Raw genomic sequence first — 19,286 nt, forward strand, 5'->3', positions numbered from 1 at the left:
CCCTGAGCCTCTGGCTTGTACCCCAGTTCTGTATGCACAAATAAATCTTCAAAAAAAAAAAAAAAAAACAGACCTCTGGAAACACAGTAAGCTGACATCTTTCAAAATGAAAATTATGTGCATAGATACAGAGAGTAAGTAAATCCCACATACATACTAATAGATACTAATAGACAAAAACTAAGAACTCTATGTGATTAGAAATCTTAGTGTTAAAAAAAGAACAAAGAAAAAAAGAACAAAAAAAAATAAACCAAATATTTATTTAATCCTAGAAAAAGAAATTTTAATTCCCTAATCTTAATTTTAAATTATGACATCTATTCACCTTGAGTTTAAGAGTAAAGAAATAGTGATTTGAAAAATAAACTTTGCTGTCACATGTCAATGACCAGGAGAAAATGTGATTTAGGAAGAGAGAAAGGTAAATTTTAAACTTAGATTTAGTGTCCTTTGGGAAAACTCATGATTTATTTCAGGAAACTAGAGAAAAACTGAAAACTCAACTCAAATACAATTCAAAACATAAAAAAGTATCTATCAGCGCTTTGTTCCCAAGTTTCTTTAAGAAGAAGTTGCTCTGGGCCCTCCCTGGTGACACAAAGATTAGGACCCAGCACTGCATCAGTAAGAGTTCCATCCCCAGCCCCAAAGGTGACCCACATGGGGCAGCAGCCCTCTCTTGTCTCCCCAGCTGCTCTCCTCAACAGTGTACTTCATCAGTCTGCCTGTTCTGCTTGCCACTCTATCTCTGTTGAAATCTGTTGCCGCCCCTGCACCTCTGGCCTGTACCCCAGTTCTGTATGCATAAATAAATAAATCTTAAAAAAAAAAAAAAAGAAAGAAACAGTTGTTCTTTTAGGAACCAGTGAATGCAAATAAATTGAATTCTTGTGCAATTTGAAGCTCTCATATATTTTGCCATTTTAAATGCTTTATGTCCTCTTCCCAATCTGTAATTCTTATTTCCCATATCCCTTTCTAACTCAAGAACATATGTTAGAGACCAAAAGAAAGTAAATTAACAATCCTTTACAAATCTCCATTAACTGTCTTAGAGGGGGAGCTTGTATTTCATTGACTGTAGTTTATGCAAATAGGATCAGAGGAATTAACATATTGGAAGGAACCGACATTTGTCCTGATATATTGAATCGTTAGCATGACAGAATCACTTAAGCTGGATTCACTAACATCAGGTTTCCTCTCATTATTGACCCCTACAGAGTAGGCTCTGACAAGTAGAACTGCTGCAAAGTTCATTAATAATGTGGAATAAATCAATTGTTCAGGAAATACTGAAAACAGATGACACTGAACTCATACATTTTGCAAGTTCAGCACAAATCCATCTCCACCAAGGACATAGAATCTCCCCATGTCCTTTTCTGACCTAACCATAGAAGCTGGTCTACAATGCCCCTTTCCAATGGCACACAGACCACTGTAAACATAGCAGGCCGATATCTTTCAAAAAGAAACAGCTTTGGCCCCAGAAAAATAAAGAACAGGGAGGTTTTCACAAGATTTATAAACATGATTTATAAAGGTGAAATGAATGATTTAATGTTGATGCTTGGACTTTATTCATATTTATGGTTAATCCTTTAAATGTGTTATTTCTGTTGCCTTAGGTCCTAACTAACAAAAATTCAGCTTATATTGGTTAAAGGGTATTGTCAATTACAGGGAAGGACTGACAAATAACCTGGTCTGATGCTTAACATGCAAAGTCAGCTATCTCTAATTTGTGAAGAACCCCTTCTGACTATAAGTTTTAAGCCTATAGCTAGAGGTAGCAAAATGTGTTATAGGAAGAATCTGTTTTTATTGCTAGTGTCATGTCAATCATCTTCAAATGATTGTAATCACCTAAACAACATTGTTATTTAGAAGTTTTGCCTTAAATGTTTCCATGTTACAAAATCTTTAGCTGTGTGTGTTTCTATATTATGCAATATAATCAGCTCGTGTTAGTCTATGATATTGGGGACAAAAATAACATGGATAAAGGAAATCCACAGAGAATCCAAAATAATCTCATTTTAAGCAATAGATTTAACTTCTCACCCACCAAGTCTTAAATTGAAGCTCCTTTCCTTGATTGATTTTTCCCTTCCTCAGCATTGCTTAATAGGAATGCTAATGGCAATGTAAGAACCAAAAAGAGGTTAGAAAGAGAAAAAGTAAGAAAATCAACAGAAAGAAATAATCTACAAAGTAGAAAACTGGCCATACTCTGCTGAGAATGATTTATCCAGATTCTTAAACTGATGAGTTATACATTTTTCCTTTATACATTTCCTTTTTTCTTCCCTTTTTCATCTTAAATATATATATATATATATTTTTTTAAAGATTTATTTATTTGTGCATACAGAACTGGGGTACAGGCCAGAGGCTCAGGGGCAGTGAGAGGCTTCACCAGAGACAGAGTGGGGAGCAGAACAGGCAGATCAACTAAGTACACTGCTGAGGGGAGCAGCGGGTGGGTCAGGAGAGGTCTGCCACGCCATATGGTCACCTCTGGGGCAGGCAGGAATCGAACTCATGTGGAAGTGGCTTTAGCTTTCTAGTGTTGTGCTTTAACCTGCTGCGCCACCAGGGAGAGTCCTCATCTTATATCTTTTAAGTTGAATTCTAACTAATGATTACATTAACTGGCTATTTGGATAGAGGCAGGGTGAGCAGTGTTTATATAAAACTTAAATTTCCTTGGTATTGAAGAGGTCTCCACAGGTTTCATTTTTACTGTAAAAATTAGATTATCTATAAAGTCATATGCCTCAGAATCTCTTTGATGGAATTAATAGAAGTGTCAAATTGTGTAAAGTTGAGGTTCCCTCTGTGAGTGTGACCTTCCCTACTCCTACACAGCTTGATCCTCTCCTTCAGATCTCAACATAAATGTCACTTTTTCAAAGGGATAATCCAAGACAAGTTTTCTCTTATCTGCACATCCTTTTTTCCCCTTTCTACTCTATCATAAATGCTATATTCATTCATTTATAAGCTTCTTTTTAACTTTTTTAGCCTCCACTGATTAGACTGTACATTCCATGAAGGAAGAAACTTTATCAATGTTTTTCATCATAGTGACTGTCATATAATAGTATGATAACAAATTTTTGTTAAGTGAATGAATGAAGAGTATGAGCACTATACAAAAGAGGATAAAGCAAGATAGTAGAAGAACATACCAAGGCTCAACTCCATCACATATCTATAGCCACAAGACACTAAACAAAGACATGATCCCTGAATGATAAATGGGTGATGAGTGCATGGGTCCAGGGATACACAGGAAGGCGGGGCGTGGGGGGAAGGAGGAGGGACTACAGTTTAGCTGGGTTTAGACCAATACTGGGGCAGTACAACTCTAGTGAGGGAGAGGTGGCTGCCATACAGTCTCTCAGTTGCTGACTAAATCAAGACTTTAGAATGTAGGGATTGTACTAGAGAAGGGAGTGCATTCGATCATCCCATCAAAGACTTTAGAACCTTGGGACAATACTGGAGAAATTGTGTTGAGTCAGTGCATAGGATGGAGAGTTCACCACCAGAGAATGCAGGAGTAAGGGCGCAGACACACCTGACAAAGCACCAGAATAGAAGACAGACACCTGCAAATGCTGGAGCTATCCCACCAGATAGCAACAGATCACCTGAGCCATATGGAAGAACTTCTTGCACCCATTAAGTGGAGAACCTGAAGACATGGGACAGTTTTGGCAACTGTCACATGGGGTCTGTGTGAGGTAGTGATGGTCAGCGTAAGCATGTGGATCCCAACTGAGAAGAGCTGAAACAACACCCTTGGTGAGGGGTAGATCAGATCACCTGTATCCCTGTACAGAAGAAGCTATGACCTGCATCTATGTTTCATGAAATAGCTGTGCTAGCCTCACAGTTTATGAGGCCAAAACTGAAATAACAATGAAATGGTTAATAACTTTGTCATTAAACAAAGTTCGAAGCACTTGCATCTTGATAACAGTAGCAAGTGTCCCAAGACCATGTTCTATACTTGAAAGGCAATGAAAATAAACCCAGACCCAAGACTCTATTAAAAACTTAATTACTTGGAGATTAAATAAAATGTTGCTGAATAGCTCGTAGATTAAAGAGTAAATAAAAGCAGAAATAAAATGAAAACAATGGTACACATGATAACTATTTATGGGATGCAGTAAAATTATATTTTAGGGGAGAGATAATTGCAATAGTTTCCATACAGGCCCACATTAAGAAGTCAAAAAATCCCAAATATACAACATAATATTAAATCTTAAGCAACTTGAAAAAGAGGAACAAACAAGATCTAAAGTTAGTGGAAAGAGTGAAATTATAAAAGAGCAGAAATAAATGAGATAGAAATAAAAAAAAGAACATACAATGATTAATGAAATGATTTTTCAAGGATAAAACAAAATTGATAAACCTCTAGTTAGGCTGATAAAGAAAAGAACCCAGATAACATTAATAAACATAATAAGAAATGAAAGCAAAGAAATTACTATAGATAACATCGAAATACAAAATCTCATAAGAGATTACTATGAACAACCATATGCTAAAAAATTCAATAATCTTGAAGAAATGAACCCATTTCTAGAACAATATAGTTTACTAAGATTAAATAAAGAAGAAACAGAAAAGTTTCTGATAGTTATAAATAAACTTACAAATAAGTTGTAATAAAAAATCTCCCCAAAACAAAAACCCAGAACCAATTTTACAAACTTTATCAATCCTTTAAAAAAGAACTTATTCCCTCCCACCTTACTAAAATTATTCCTATAAATCCAAGAAGAGAATATTCTTAATGCCTTTCATTATTCCAAATTTATGCTAACACCAAAAACAAAGAAAGCACAATTTTTAAAAGCTACAGACCAATATTCTAGATGAACATTGATATGAAATCTAATTCAGCAAGTCTTTGTAAAAATCACACATCTTTATAACAATACATTTCAAAAATTACACATGACCAAGTATAATTTATCCCAGGTTTCCAAGAGTGATTATATATATGTGTGTGTATACAAATATATATGTATATATGAACATAATGTCAATATAATACACATCAAAAATTATAAAAGTAATATGATAATATGGCTAGATGCAGAAAAAGCATTTTATAAGATTCAGAATCTATTTATGATAAAAACTGATAAGTAAATGGGAATAGAAAGAATTTACCTCACCATAATAAGCATGTCCTAAGCCTAAAGCCAATATAATTAAAGATAAAACAAGTGAAAGCTTTCCCTTTAAGATCAAATAAGGCAAGGATCCCTTTTTAGTATAAAAGATTTTAGTTAAAGTAATCAGATAACAGCAAGAAACAAAAGGAATCCAGTTTGGAAAAGAAGTAAAAACACTATTTAGAAGTCACTAAAAAGCTTTTACAAACAAACAAAAAAATCAAAGTAAGAATTTATAAAATTAACATATAAAAATCTGTTGCATTTTTTTACACAAATGATAAATGAGATGAAAGAGAAAAATGATTCAACTCACAAAAAAAAATCAAATACCTAAGATTAATGTGAGGAGATTTAGTATTTATTCTATGAAAACCTGAAGATTACTAAAGGGTTTAGAACACGTCATAAAGAGATGAAAGACATTACATGGAGAATTCATATGGTCAAAGTCACTATTCCATCAAAACAATATATACACACACACACACATATAATGGAGATTGCTTTATATATATATAATGCAATCTCCATTAAAATCCAAATAATATTCTATGATAAAATAGAACAAAAAATATTAAAATTTATATAGAATGATTGAAGGCTCCATATAACTGAAGTAATCCGGAGAAAAACAGGCAAAAAAAAAAAATAGAGGCATCATGTTAGATGATTTTAAACAATACTGAACGGTAACAGCAATTAAAATATGATTTTGAAATAAAAATACAATATGTACCAAAAGGACAAAATTGAAAACTCAGAAATATATTCATGCAATATTAATTTTTATGACTCAACAATAGAGAAAGGAGATGTTTATAAACAAGTTATGCTGGGAAAAACTGGATGTAGGTAAAGGAATGACCTTGGAATACTCTCATTACACAAAAATAAACTCAGAATAGATTAAACACTTAAATATAAGATCCATAACAATAAAATACACAGAAAAAAAAAACATTGGCAGTATGATTCATGCCATCAATGATAAAAATGATTTTGTAGGCTCCACCTCCTACAGCAAGGAAAATAAAAACAAAAACAGACTTGGGATGACCTCAAAGTTAAATGCCTTTACACAAAGAAAGAAAATATAAGTAGATTAAAAACAAATCCTACTAACTTTCCTATGTTGTTGGTGGGAATGTAAACTGGTCCAGCCCCTATGGAAAATAGTATAAAGATTTCTCAAAACATTAAAAATAGATCTGCCATGTGCTCTTATAATGCCTCTTCCACCTATCTATCTAAAGAATGCAAAAAAACACTAATCTTAGGAATATATGCATTCAAACCCATTGAGTCCAAATCCAGAGCCCTTGTATTAACTATCAGACTACATAAAGCTTCCTCTTAGAAGAAGCAAAAACATCCTAATGCAGAAATATCTATACTAATATGGATCCAGAGTCAATGCCTTCATGTAATTAATTAACAAGTAGCAATGAGAGAAAAAAATCATCAAATACAAACAATACTAGTTGGGTAATGAACATACTGCTGTATTATCCTATTTAGTGCTCAGACTAATAGAAGAAACTGAACTCAGTCAGGTTAATAAACTTGTTTCATGTCACAAAACTAGCAGGTAGAAGAACAAAAGTTTAAATAAGACAGGAAAAAAATAAAATAAGTAAATATAGACAGGACCATGACTCCATGAAAGACTATGATTTTGGAGTCTGTGTTAATAGCATATGTGCTGGCCATGAATTCAAGTTTATTTGACTCTAAATCCAGTACTTTTTCAGCTGCAAAGTCTTAGAATCAAGGCCGAATAGCCTATTCAAACACAGTGACAAATGACTCTTAAGTCTTTGCCAAAGAGTGGCATTTTAATTCTTTTTAATCTTGAATACTAAATACTCAGATTGTTCTCATAATTCAGGAATATAATTTCAGTTCTCCCATCTTCCCGTAACTGTGATCTTCAAATACAAATTCCATCAGGCCACTACAACATTATGAAATTTATTAAGTATTTAAATAAACAACTCTAGCATATCACACAATGCTAAAAAAACACTTAATTCTTAGAATAATCAAAACATGACTTTCAAATGGTTTTCTCTGACAGTACATAATCAACATTAGTGAGAATTTTTATAAATTTGTCATTCACTCAAGAAATATTTATTTAGTTTATACTGCGCTAGAGTTCTATGATAATACTCTATTATGTAACTAACTTTAAATGCAGCCAGAAAATTCTATAATTAGACAACCACAATATATTTGAGGTGACTTCCACCATCTCATTATATTCTTTTCAGAGGTTCATCTTTCTTTGCTCTATTGATTACTTTTGTTAGCATCTTCTTAACTGATTGCTAATACTTGCTGGAGACAGTAAACACTGCAAACTCCATCAGATACTTCTCTGCATAATCGAAAGGCAAGTGCTATAAGAAGATGCAGTGGGACCAGTCATATAATATCCCTCTTGTCAAGGGAGGTGATGTTTGTGACAGTTTTCTGGGAAAGGTGTACCTCACTTCCCTTTTCCTACACACCTAAATGACAAAAACATATGAAGCTTCCTTTGCTCCAACTCTGCCTTGAAGTTTTCCTCAGGAAGTTGTGGGCCTCCCTCCTTCCCAGCTTGCTCCCAAGGGAGTGACCTAAGTAAATGATAGCCTCTACCAAGTGAAAGAGAAGTTATAAGAAGTAAAATGTTTTGGAACCTAAAACTAGGATTACATCACTTCAATTCTTTAAATAGTTAAACAGAAAAGTATAAACAGAATAATAACAATCTACACTTACTCACAATATGCTAATAATATGCTAGGAGCTAATAGTAGAGTCTAGAAGATTTTCATTAAATCCTCACTTTTCATCTTCATTAAACGTAACATGTGAGTTAATTTTCATCTCCACTCTTTAAAAGAGGAAGGTGAAAAAGTCTAGGGAAAAATAAGCCAAAATCCTTAAAAATAACACTTAAAGGTCACTTACAATGTGCTGAGCCCCCACCCTTACAGGTGTTAATACAGTTTATCGTCACATTACAATTTCTATTTTCCAGGAAACTAAGGCAAAATCAATAAGTAGTAGACCTCACATTCAAACTCAGTCTAGGTCCAGGGCTTGTACTCTCAAACTACTCTATTCTACCATGTACAGACAAATGACTGACACAGGAAATGTGTTGGCTGATCATATCCATTATCCAGACAACAAATCCACTCACATTAGTAACTTACCTGTGAAAGAACCATTAATTTGCATAGCAGCAAATATTAGTAATCCTGGTCAGAAGTATCTAGGCACAATCTCTAAATAATTGTATATTCCGATAAGATAACTAGATGCAGATAAGGCATCTATTCTTCCAAGACATATTTTTTTTACCTAGATTTGTCAACTGACCCTTTCCCACATAGGTAGTCACTACTTCCACTGGACTTCATAACCATGCTGATACCCTTCTATTGTTAGACTATGGGACAACTTTTCTATATGTGACATGCTATTTCCCCATGGAACTCAACTCTGAGTTTTCTAGATCAGGAAGTACATCTTATTCAGTTCTCTTTCTAGTATTTTGCACAATGTCTGTTTGTTTACTTGAATAAAACCAATGAATGAACAAATGAGTGATTTACTTTCTAAGGAAATAATGGTTATTGACATAAATGGTATTAATCTATCATTTCCATTTTTAACAACAGAATTATGAACGTGGTGAGAAGACAAACCTAATGAAGACAGTAAGGGTGGTGGATTCCAGCTGACCATGAATACATGAGTGCATTAAGTCAATTAGCTGTGCCCAGCCAAGATGGTGGAACAATACGGAGGACTTGTGAGCAATAATATGATAGTTTATTAAAGTGGAATGATGTAAGTATTCAATGTTGGGGAACTTTGTTATGTAACAATAACTACCTCACATAATTACTTGAATAAAAAGTCTTCTGCTGGATTTGTAACTATCTTGGAAGAAACAGAAATAAACTATTTGAATCAAGCAGTTCTATAATTAGCATCCTTATCAACTCAGCAGAAAAAATAAAAAACATCTAAAATGATACTTCAGAAACTCAGAGCATCCAGATTGCAACTTGGATTTTGATAATTTCAGAAAATACCTACTTCTCCATTCACCCACTCATTCGCCAAAAAGTTTAGTGTTTATTATATATAGAATACAGTCTTATACTCTAGAAGCATAAACAATAATAAAATATTCCTTGACCTAACAGTGTTTTACATTGAGTGTCTTACATTTACATAGTAAGAGACATAGACTTACCAGGAAGGACATTCTGTACCAGCAGAATGGGGAGAAAGTGGCCAACTCTGTACATTTGGCTGGGGAAAGAGAAAGGGAGAAGAGGTTGGGAAAATCAGGAGCAGTTTTAGAAAAAGATAGTCCATTGGAATTAAACCTTTCTAGATGGGTATTTGCTCAACTCATTAGAGACTATTCACAAGCACAGAAAGTGAGCAAAGTCAAAGAAATGTAGAACAACTGGAGGGCTTGGGGAGCTGACCACAGTGTGAGTGAATGGAATGTGTGATGCCAAGTGAAGGAAACTGAGGATCAAGGTTAGAGGGTGTTCGGTTGCTCTTTGATTAATCCACCTTGAGCAATGCCACAGGGACAAACTTCTTCACTTGTGTCTTTTGGCAAACGATATAAGATATACACTCCTTCTGTGGCCAAAGTCTTGCCATCTTCATTCATTCTTGGTATTCGATTCTAGGTACTCAATGACTCATCTCTTTCATGTCTTTATCTAACCAACCCCTTTATATATATAAAATTATTTTCCTGCTTCCTTTGTCTTCCTAACACACAAGTCTGGTGATTTGTGAGCTGTTGATCATGTTCTGTTGGTCTATAGAGGGTTTAACTTTTAAATTATTTTCCAGCATTTACAAACTTGCATACTTAGTAGGGAAAAGAGCTTGATTTCTGGTTCCTCAGAGGGAAAAAGCAGAAATAGTTTGTTATCGTTTCTAAAAAAAAAAAAATGGTTGGAATCTTGATCTCTCTCTGTTGTCTCTTTAATACTGAGACAAAGTGTGTCTCCACTGATCAGACCACTTGAACTACTGTCTTTTTATAGAAAAGCAAAAACTGTAATGAGTACCACAGGTACTCAGGTTTGGATCCTGACATGCTACTGAGGGCAGTCTGACCTGAGAGGAGTTACTCAATCTCTTTATGACTCAGTTTCCTCAACAATAAAGTCAAGATAATAATGGTAATAATATTAGTGAAAATTACGTAAATTAATACAAATAAAGTGTCAAGACAGTTTTTGATACTGAATTGCAGTTGTGCTGTTTTAAATGGGTTTTTATTAATTTACATTATCTTCCTTATTACCCCAAGAATTTGAGCTGATAGTCCCCAGCCTAACCAACTCTTTGTGCCCTTTTTTCTTTTCTTCACAATCCTGAGTTTATTTACTCTGATTCAGGTTTTCCCCCAAGGATGTACACTGGGGAAATGTGGTCACACACCACTCAGATCAACCCTCTCCTCCCTCATTTTCTTTGTCCCTGCTCCTCACTGATATTGGCCTTTCAAGCATAGGTGTCCTGTCCTTGTCGCCCATAATGCACAGTGTCCCAGTGGTTCCCTGTTGCCAGCTGAACAAAACCATACTCTGGGGCTGGGCCTGGGGCTGTTTCCAGCCCCAGTCTGTGGCTCTCACCTCTTTCATAACCAGCCGGCAGTGCTCCTACCTTGAAGGAGAACTCCAAGACTCCACATGGGGTTTAAGGACACACATCCATTTCCTCGAGTGTCCACCAGCTCTTGGTACCAGGAGATGAGCAAACGTTTGGTTGCAAGTGCTAAAAACTTGAAGGCCTTACATCCCAGGTTGCCTGGAGGTAGCCCAGCCCAGAGAGGCTGGTGTTAGGTCCCAGGTGAGCTGAGTGAGTGGAGCCAATCTGCAGCAGCTGCAGTCTCGCTCTCCACCTCCCTCTCCCACCTCTAACATGCCTGCCTCGATGCAAGTGACCCTAGTGGCCCTGGGACCCCATTACTGCCCTTTTCACAAAAACTCAATTTTCTGAGACCTGTGTAAGTGCTCCTGAGTATGTCCTGTGTTTATTTGGTTATATGCCCACCTTTCTCATCAGAGAGTTTCACAAGAACATGGACCATGTCATCTTATTCATTTTTATTTTAATCTCCTGTTCCAAGCCCAGTGCCAGCTACATAAACACTACTCAATAAATGTCACCGAATCGATGCTAATCTCCCCTACTCTAAATACCTTAAAGCACTTATGTACAGTTTGATTTGTATTAAGTCATTTGCCCTTATTTGCCTGAGGCTTTGTAAAAGAACTTGAGTCATTTTCTGTGCATGAGTCTTGGTCTTCAGTTTCTTTGTGACTAGGACGTCTGGACGTATCTGCCTTTCTTTTGAATTATGTCTCTGCACATTGCAGTTTCATGTTCCCCTTTTTGGATACGGAGACACTACACAAGCCTATTCCATACTGTAGAACTGTATTTGACTGGTACCCAGAGAGGGGCTTCAGGGTCTGGCCATATCCCATATAATGTCACTAGAATCCAGAATTAGATAAAGTAGGATCAGAATTCATCAATTACTGTTCTTTAACTCTCTTTCTTCTGTTACCTCTAGATCATCTATCAGGAATGAGAGAATGCACATGAGACCAATTATCTGTAATTATCTAGGTTCTAGAAGTGGTCAGAGATAGAAAGAACCTTGTGGAAAATGGGGGACAGAGGAGGAGGAAGTCAATCTTTATTGAAAAACACATATTTATATTATACATCACATCCTTGATATCTCATTTCCAAAACAATTTTATAAAGTAGAGACAATACCTAGATTTAATGTTTAGGATTATATTATTTGCTCAAAATCACACAGTCTATAAGGGTTAGAAACAGATGATAGACCCAGCTTTGCCAGTTCCCAAAGTCCATGTTCTTTTGACTCATTCTATCTTCATTCCAACTCACACCCACCCCAGGACAATAGATGTGGAAGGCACCCTACTATAAATCCAATAGGGAAGAAACGAATAAAAGTGACACCAACATAAAAGTTATCCTGTACACCATTCAAACTATCACTAACAATAAGCAAACTTAATTTTCATAAGCTGGAGAGCTTAAAAAATATCTTCACGTATGAATGTCATTGATCTGTTTTTCCCCTTTTATTCTGCATGAATAGGCAAGTGTTGGATGCTGCAGATGGGCTTGGAGAAAGGTAGGCACCAGGTCATGAAGAACCTAGGAAGTCATGGAAAAAGGAGGATATTTTACTCAAATTGCAAGAGGAAGTCATTGAAGAAGTGAGGCCCTGGCTTCTCACTGTACTTAGAATAAAATGATGCGTTGAGGGTTCTAGAAAATCAACTCATAACCTTATTGATTATGAAGCATAGAGAGGTGGGAGCAGGAGTGCCTTTTAAAAGATTATTTCAGGGTCCATATAAAAGAGATCAGTGACTAGACTAGGAATGACAGCTGTTGAGATAGAGGCACACAAATACAAAGTATATTTGCAAGGTAAATTCAACTTGTTAGAACATGTTAAGATCACAGTCGATGACCTCCATCCTGAAAGATTAGAAATCCATGAGTTATTTTTGTTAAAGACTTATTGATACATACAAGTACTGGGGTGCAGGTCAGAGGTGTAGTGGGAGGGGGTGAGAGGACTCACCAGAGACAGAATGGGGAGCAGAACAGGCAGATGGACTGAAATATACTACTGAGGGGAAAAGCGGATGAGGCAGGAGAGGTCTGTTGCTCCATGTGGGTCAGCCAACTACTTGGCCAGGGGTCAAACTCATACTACAGTGGCTGCAGATAGCTTCATAGTGCTGACACTTAACCCCTTGCTGAACCAGGGAGGCCCATGAGTTTTGTACATATTTGCCAACTGGCTTTATAGAAGTTCTCTGGTTTTAGTTTTTCATCTTCATGGATTCCTGGAATGTACTCGCTTCCTAGGGCTGCTATACCAAATTACCCAAGATTTAAAGAAAAAGAAATTTATTGTCTATATTCCTGAAGGCCAGAAAGTGTAAAATCAAGATGTTAGTAGAATTGGTTCCTTCTGAAGGATCTCAAGAATCAGTTCCATGTCTTTTCCCTAGATTCTGACTGCAGCTGGCCGTCCCTACTTTGTAAATGCACACCCCAATTGCTCTTTTTTTTTTTTAAAAATAGTGTCTTCCCCAGAATCTTTGTGTCTCAAATCTCCTTTCCTTTCTCTTAAAAGGAAATCTTAGTCAATACATTTAGATTTAGATTTAGATTTAGATTTAGATTTAGATTTAGATTTAGATTTAGATTTAGATTTAGGACTCATTATAAATTCAGAATGACCACTTCTCCAGACCCTTATGGTTTAAGGTTTCAAGTCATGTTTGGGGAGGGACACAATTCTCACTGCCCTAAGCTTTATGTTTTCACCAAATTACAACAAACTAATTAAGATAATGTTAAATAATGCTACTAGATATAACTTAGAACACAAAGTACTATATAAAAGAAGTTCTTATTAGATCTTAAGAAGTCGTCTGTGAACTGGTGTCTACTCTCTGACATTTAATTTTACAGGCCTGTCCATTTTTTTCTTCCCTCTCGTATTTTGGGGTTCGCTGGTAATACTCTTGCTCATGCTTCTGATTTCACATTCCTATTGCCATTTTGCTCAAGGTTTTATGTTTCTTTTTTTTTTTTTCCTTTTCTTTTTTAGTAGAACTCCTTCCATCATTTGATGTACAGCAGGTCTGATGGTGATAAAGTCCATTAGGTGCTATTTATTTTGGAAAGCCTTTGTTTGCTTCATCTTCATAATTTCATAAGGTAGAGTATCCTTAGCTGGAAATTCTTATCTTGTATAATTGTATTTCATTCACTTTCCTTTCACCTGGAGGAGTGAAGGGGTGAAACCAGTTTCTTTTATGAGAAAAGTCTGATTTGGATACCTTTGTAAATTTTCTTCTTTTTCCTAGCTCCCTATAATTTTTTTTTATCTTCCCATTTTGATTTTAACAATGTGATGTGTCTTATTGTAGGTCATTTTGCACTTAGAAATTTGGATGTTCTCTCTGCCCCCTAAATGTTCATGCTTAATTCGTTACTTAAGCTTGGGAAATTGTCAGCTACTATTTCTATGAATGGGGTCTCTTCTTCCTTCAGCCTCACATCATTTTCTTGATGACCCATTATCTTTATGTTTCCTCTTCTAAAAGAGTCTGATGTTTCTTATAGACTCTCCACATTTTTCTTACTTTTCTCATTTTCAGATTGGGTGACTTGTACTTTTGAGCTTCCTATTGCTGAAAGTATTTCTTCTTCCAGTTTAATTCTATTTAACATACTTAGTATAAATAAATAATTTAAATTTAAAAAATAAAGCATTTACTGCATTTGTCTTCATTTAGTGTCTCTTTTTGTCTTCTTTAATATTTTCAATCTCTGGTAAAAACCATTTGCGGCCATTTGTGGCGCAGCGGGTTAAAGCACAGCACTGAGAATCTAAAGCCGCTTCTGCATGAGTTTGATTCCCGCCTGCCCCAGAGGTGACCACATGGCGTGGCAGACCTCTCCTGACCCGCCCGCTGCTCCCCACAGCAGTGTACTTCGTCGATCTCCCTGTTCTGTACCCCACTCTGTCTCTGGTGAAGCCTCTCACCACCCCTGAGCCTCTGGCCTGTACCCCAGTTCTGTATGCACAAATAAATAAATCTTAAAAAAAAAAAAAAAAAAACCATTTGCTCTAGATCACCTTTCTAAGATTTTGCACTTGTCTATCTGTCTTTGACTGACCTTCCAGTGGCTGATTTAGCCTGTTTAATATTAGTGTTTTAAAGTCTTTGTCTCACAGGTCCTCTCTCTATATACTTTTTCAATGTGTCCCAGAAGTTTTGTTCTTCTCATTTTGCTTTTCCATATTGTGTTCAGATGTTCCCTGCTTAAGCCTGTGTGCTGATGCATTTTCTTTTGGGAGGGTGGGAGGGGGGCACTGTGGGTTTAGTTTTGTTTGTATCACTTCTTAGTTTACTGTGATGTGAAGTAGGGACAGGGAGGGAGTCTAGTGCTTAAATACACCATCTCATTTCTGTTGAGGAGCGAGGCTGTTCACCTCTACCCATCTCTCTATAGCAAGCTCTGATTGGCGCTCTGTTCAGTTGTCCTAACTTCCCCCTGTACTTTTGTGCCACACCTTGCTGCCATGGACCGTGATCTAGGAAGCTTGGGACTCCTGGTAAGTGGGGCTAACTCTAGTCCACAAGGGTCATACACCAGGATGCTCTTGTGCCTGCAAGCAGGAAATGCACAAGAGGGGGAGGAGGTGCCCCATTGTTTCAACTGCCACTGCTGCCACCTTGCCTCCCAGCTGCCAGGGCTATAAGCTCTGTGCACCTACCTGCCTGGCATTTCCCAAGAGATGGGTGAATTCTCTCTCACTAGCCCTTACTCTGCCATCAGGCCCAACAAGGCACCAGTCCTGGCTCTACCTGGAGACTGATCTCTTACTTCAATGTTCCCAATGTCCTAGGTCAGACCTAAGCCTGTGCCTGACTGCTCCCCCTTTCTGAAGAATCCCTCCAGGGAAATTCACAGTGCCTGGAGGTCCTCACTGTCATGTGGAGTCCTGGAGAGTCCATCCTCAGGCCATTCTGCACTCAGGTATCTACTTCCCCACCATGATCTCCTCACCTCCCCCCTGCCTTTATCTGCAGCAAACCAACAGCTTATTCCTCCACAAAAAAAAGTGCTGGGACTGTCTAGGGATTTCCAGATTCCCTCTTTAACAAATACTAACTTTTTACAGTTCCTTTGTTAAACGGTAGCCCAGAGTGGACAGGGCTGCCTGTCTGTGGGGCCTCACCGCATGCTCACAATTCAGTTACACTGCAGGCACACACAAAAGGGTCAATAACGGGTTTATTTACAAAAGGGGAAAGGAACAGGAAACAACACAGGGAAAAAGAGCGGGATACAAAGTAAGTGGAATACCTTAGGGCTAGGCTGACTGAACACACCAAGTCACGTGGCCTGGAGAGCTGCTTCCCCTGCGAGAGAGCCAGAGCGCATGAGATGCAATCGCACCCTATTTATCCCCCCAAAATGTCCCAGAATTCCTTCCTGCTAGCTCCGCCCTTGGGTCCTCATAGTTCTCTCCCTGGTACTGCTGGGAATTGTAGTTTCCAATCACTGGAGTAGGGGATAGTGTCCAGAAAGCTGGAGTAGGGGGTGGAGTCCACACGACTCTGCAGAGTTCCTTTACGACATCCTTCCCCTTTATACATTTTAGGGGAGTGATGATCCCAGTCTCTTTTCTGTCTTATATGGGTAAACCCCTGCACAGTTTTAAACGAATCCCTTTCCTCACTTGCCACCCACTCCTCACAAACTTCACACCTGTTTCACATACACACGCTGTCCACTTCTGGCCATTTCCTACACCCTAGTTTTGAAACATCTTTTCCAATGTTAGACCCACAGAGATGTTGGCTTTATAGTAGAATACTACCTCTGAAAAGACCTTGCGACTGCTCTCCCTGACTCTCATTTTGTAGATGGAGACTGCAAAAGACCAGAGGTAGCAATTTGCCTATCCACGATCACATAAGTTAGTGGCAAAACCAGAAATAGGGGACATGAAAGTCTATTGATTCTGACCAAATTCTCTTTCCTCTAACCCAGACCACCTTATAAATCCCTTTGCCTAAATAGCCTCTCTTCTTCAACCAGCACTTTATGATGAAGTGTCTGCTGCTCTCGTTTGTCCCCCTATACTTTCTTTGCCTCTCTAGATAAGGTCAGAGACTGTGTCATCATTTGGCATTATACACAGTGCTGACTCTATTACTCAAGACTATTCAATACACTTAGGGGTTGGCTGATTGATTAGTCCCACATTTGCATACCCAACCTCTCATATTTTTAAGTCCACAAGCTGAATTGACATAGCAGTCCAGTACCCTGTTTCCGGTTTGCTCTAAAGAACATCTAAATTAAAATCACACTCATTTTATATCTTTATTATTGTCAAATGCTGCTAATAGATCTAGTCAACTGTGATAAAGGAAATTGTAGTTTCTGTATTCTTTGATTTCTATTGTAAACCCTGCACAAGCTGAGTTTACCTAGGATCTTAGATTCTGTCTACTTGTTACTAAATCCTGGATATTTCACTAGTGATTGATGACCTAATCCTTTTAATATGCCTTCCAAGAAAGCTTTCCTATTACCTATGCTCTCTCAGGAAGGAGGTGGGGATACAAAAGGGGAAAGAAGTGGAAAATCTACTGAATCCTCCAAAAATACATTTTTTGAGTTTAGAAGCAAGCAAGTCTTAGCAACAGAGAAATGTGTTCAACAGCATTTTAAGAACACAACCAGCATCTGTCTTCCATTCAACTTTGCCGGTGTAGAAAAATGTGACTTTCGTCTGCTCAATCTGACAGGTGTGCTAGCTTCTGCCTTGTGTGCTGGACACATGTTAACAACTCTGAAACTGTTGCCTCTGGGCTTCTAACTGGAACCCAGAAAAGAAACACTGTTCACCTGACTTGTCTCAGTTAAATCCTGATTACCAGTCTCATTCCAGATCATCTGTGGCTCCCCTTGAAACCACACTTTGGTTCTATCTCTAATCTGTTTTGCTGTTGCTGGTTCATGTTTCCTGAATATACCTGACCCAAATGGCTTCTAAAAGATGACTGTTCATACCCACACATTTTACCCCATGGATAGTTCCATAATATTTTAACTAGCTAGTGGTCAGTAACTAGATTCATAAGACGATGTAGTGTATCGGGCTGAGAAATCTGATGTAGGTATCAGACATATCTTAATAAATCCTCAATTTTTTATTTATCTATAAAACACTGGGCAAAAAGATAAACTTCCTAAGGTTTAGTTTCCGTATTTGTTATTTAGGGATTAAAAACATGTCCAAATAGGGTCGTTGGGATGCACATGAACCTTTTAGCATTGTGCCTAATATATAGTGACCCCCCCTCAATTATTACTAGATACTCTTAGCATTGCTAGTGTTATTGTTATAAAACAATCAAATGTGCTTAGAAGTCATAATAGTGATGAAGAGAATCAGAACAAGGGTGACTGTTTCTGATTTAGATGTGGAAACAAAAGAAACTCTGGGAAAAGTTGGAGATTGTGTAGATGTTTCCCTCACCCCGTGGGTGGCATGACCAATTGGAAGGCTAATTGAGCAGAAAGCCCAGATAACTTCAGGGACGATAAGTTTTGTGAGCATTATCCGGAAACTTTATCTTGCCCACAAAAATAAGCAGGGTCGCCTACAGAAAGAGTTTAAAATCTGGTCACTAAGCAGTATTTTGAACAGCAAATACAGATGGACAGTAATATTTACGGTCAATTTACCAGAATCAGGTATCAGATGACCTCTGACCCTCACCATCGCTTACTAAAGAGCTAATTAGCTGTAAAAATGAGGTGACAAGTCAATTGTATCAGCACAAAGGACGAATTTGTCATGTGGGATTTCTCTGGTAGTAAGCCTGCCATTACAGATTCTGGGTGGCTACTTTCCCTGAGGGGAAGAAGGAGGTGGAAGCCAAGTGTAAAGAAGACCCGGGAATGCTCACATACGAGTTAGGATGTGACACAAGCAGTGACCTCAAAGACCCAGAGATAGAAGGCCTCCAGTTGAGCAGGAGAGAAAATGTCTACCTCATCCGGAGTGGTATTAATAACTATTAGCAACACTAGCTTGGGTACATAAAAAAAATGCTGTTATTCACCATATTTTCCACTCTGCTTTGCCCAACAGAACTAAGTCTCACTTTCCCACAATTGATTTTTCTCCCCGATTCTTAAGTCCCTTAATACTTCCTTCAGGGAAAAAATATTGGAAACAGGGAGAGATATTGGAAACCATAGAAATTTCCAAAGATTGGGGGAAAGCACTAATAACTCCTCCCAGTCCTAAATAATCAGCATCAACATTTTGGTGTGGCTTTATTTAGTAAATAAAACTGGAATCAAATCACATATATACTTTATGGTCTTTCTTAACACTATACCAAAAGCACATTTTATGTCATT

This window comes from Condylura cristata, unplaced genomic scaffold (assembly GCF_000260355.1).
Source record: "Condylura cristata isolate star-nosed mole 26May11 unplaced genomic scaffold, ConCri1.0 scaffold00012, whole genome shotgun sequence".
Taxonomy (NCBI): domain Eukaryota; kingdom Metazoa; phylum Chordata; class Mammalia; order Eulipotyphla; family Talpidae; genus Condylura; species Condylura cristata.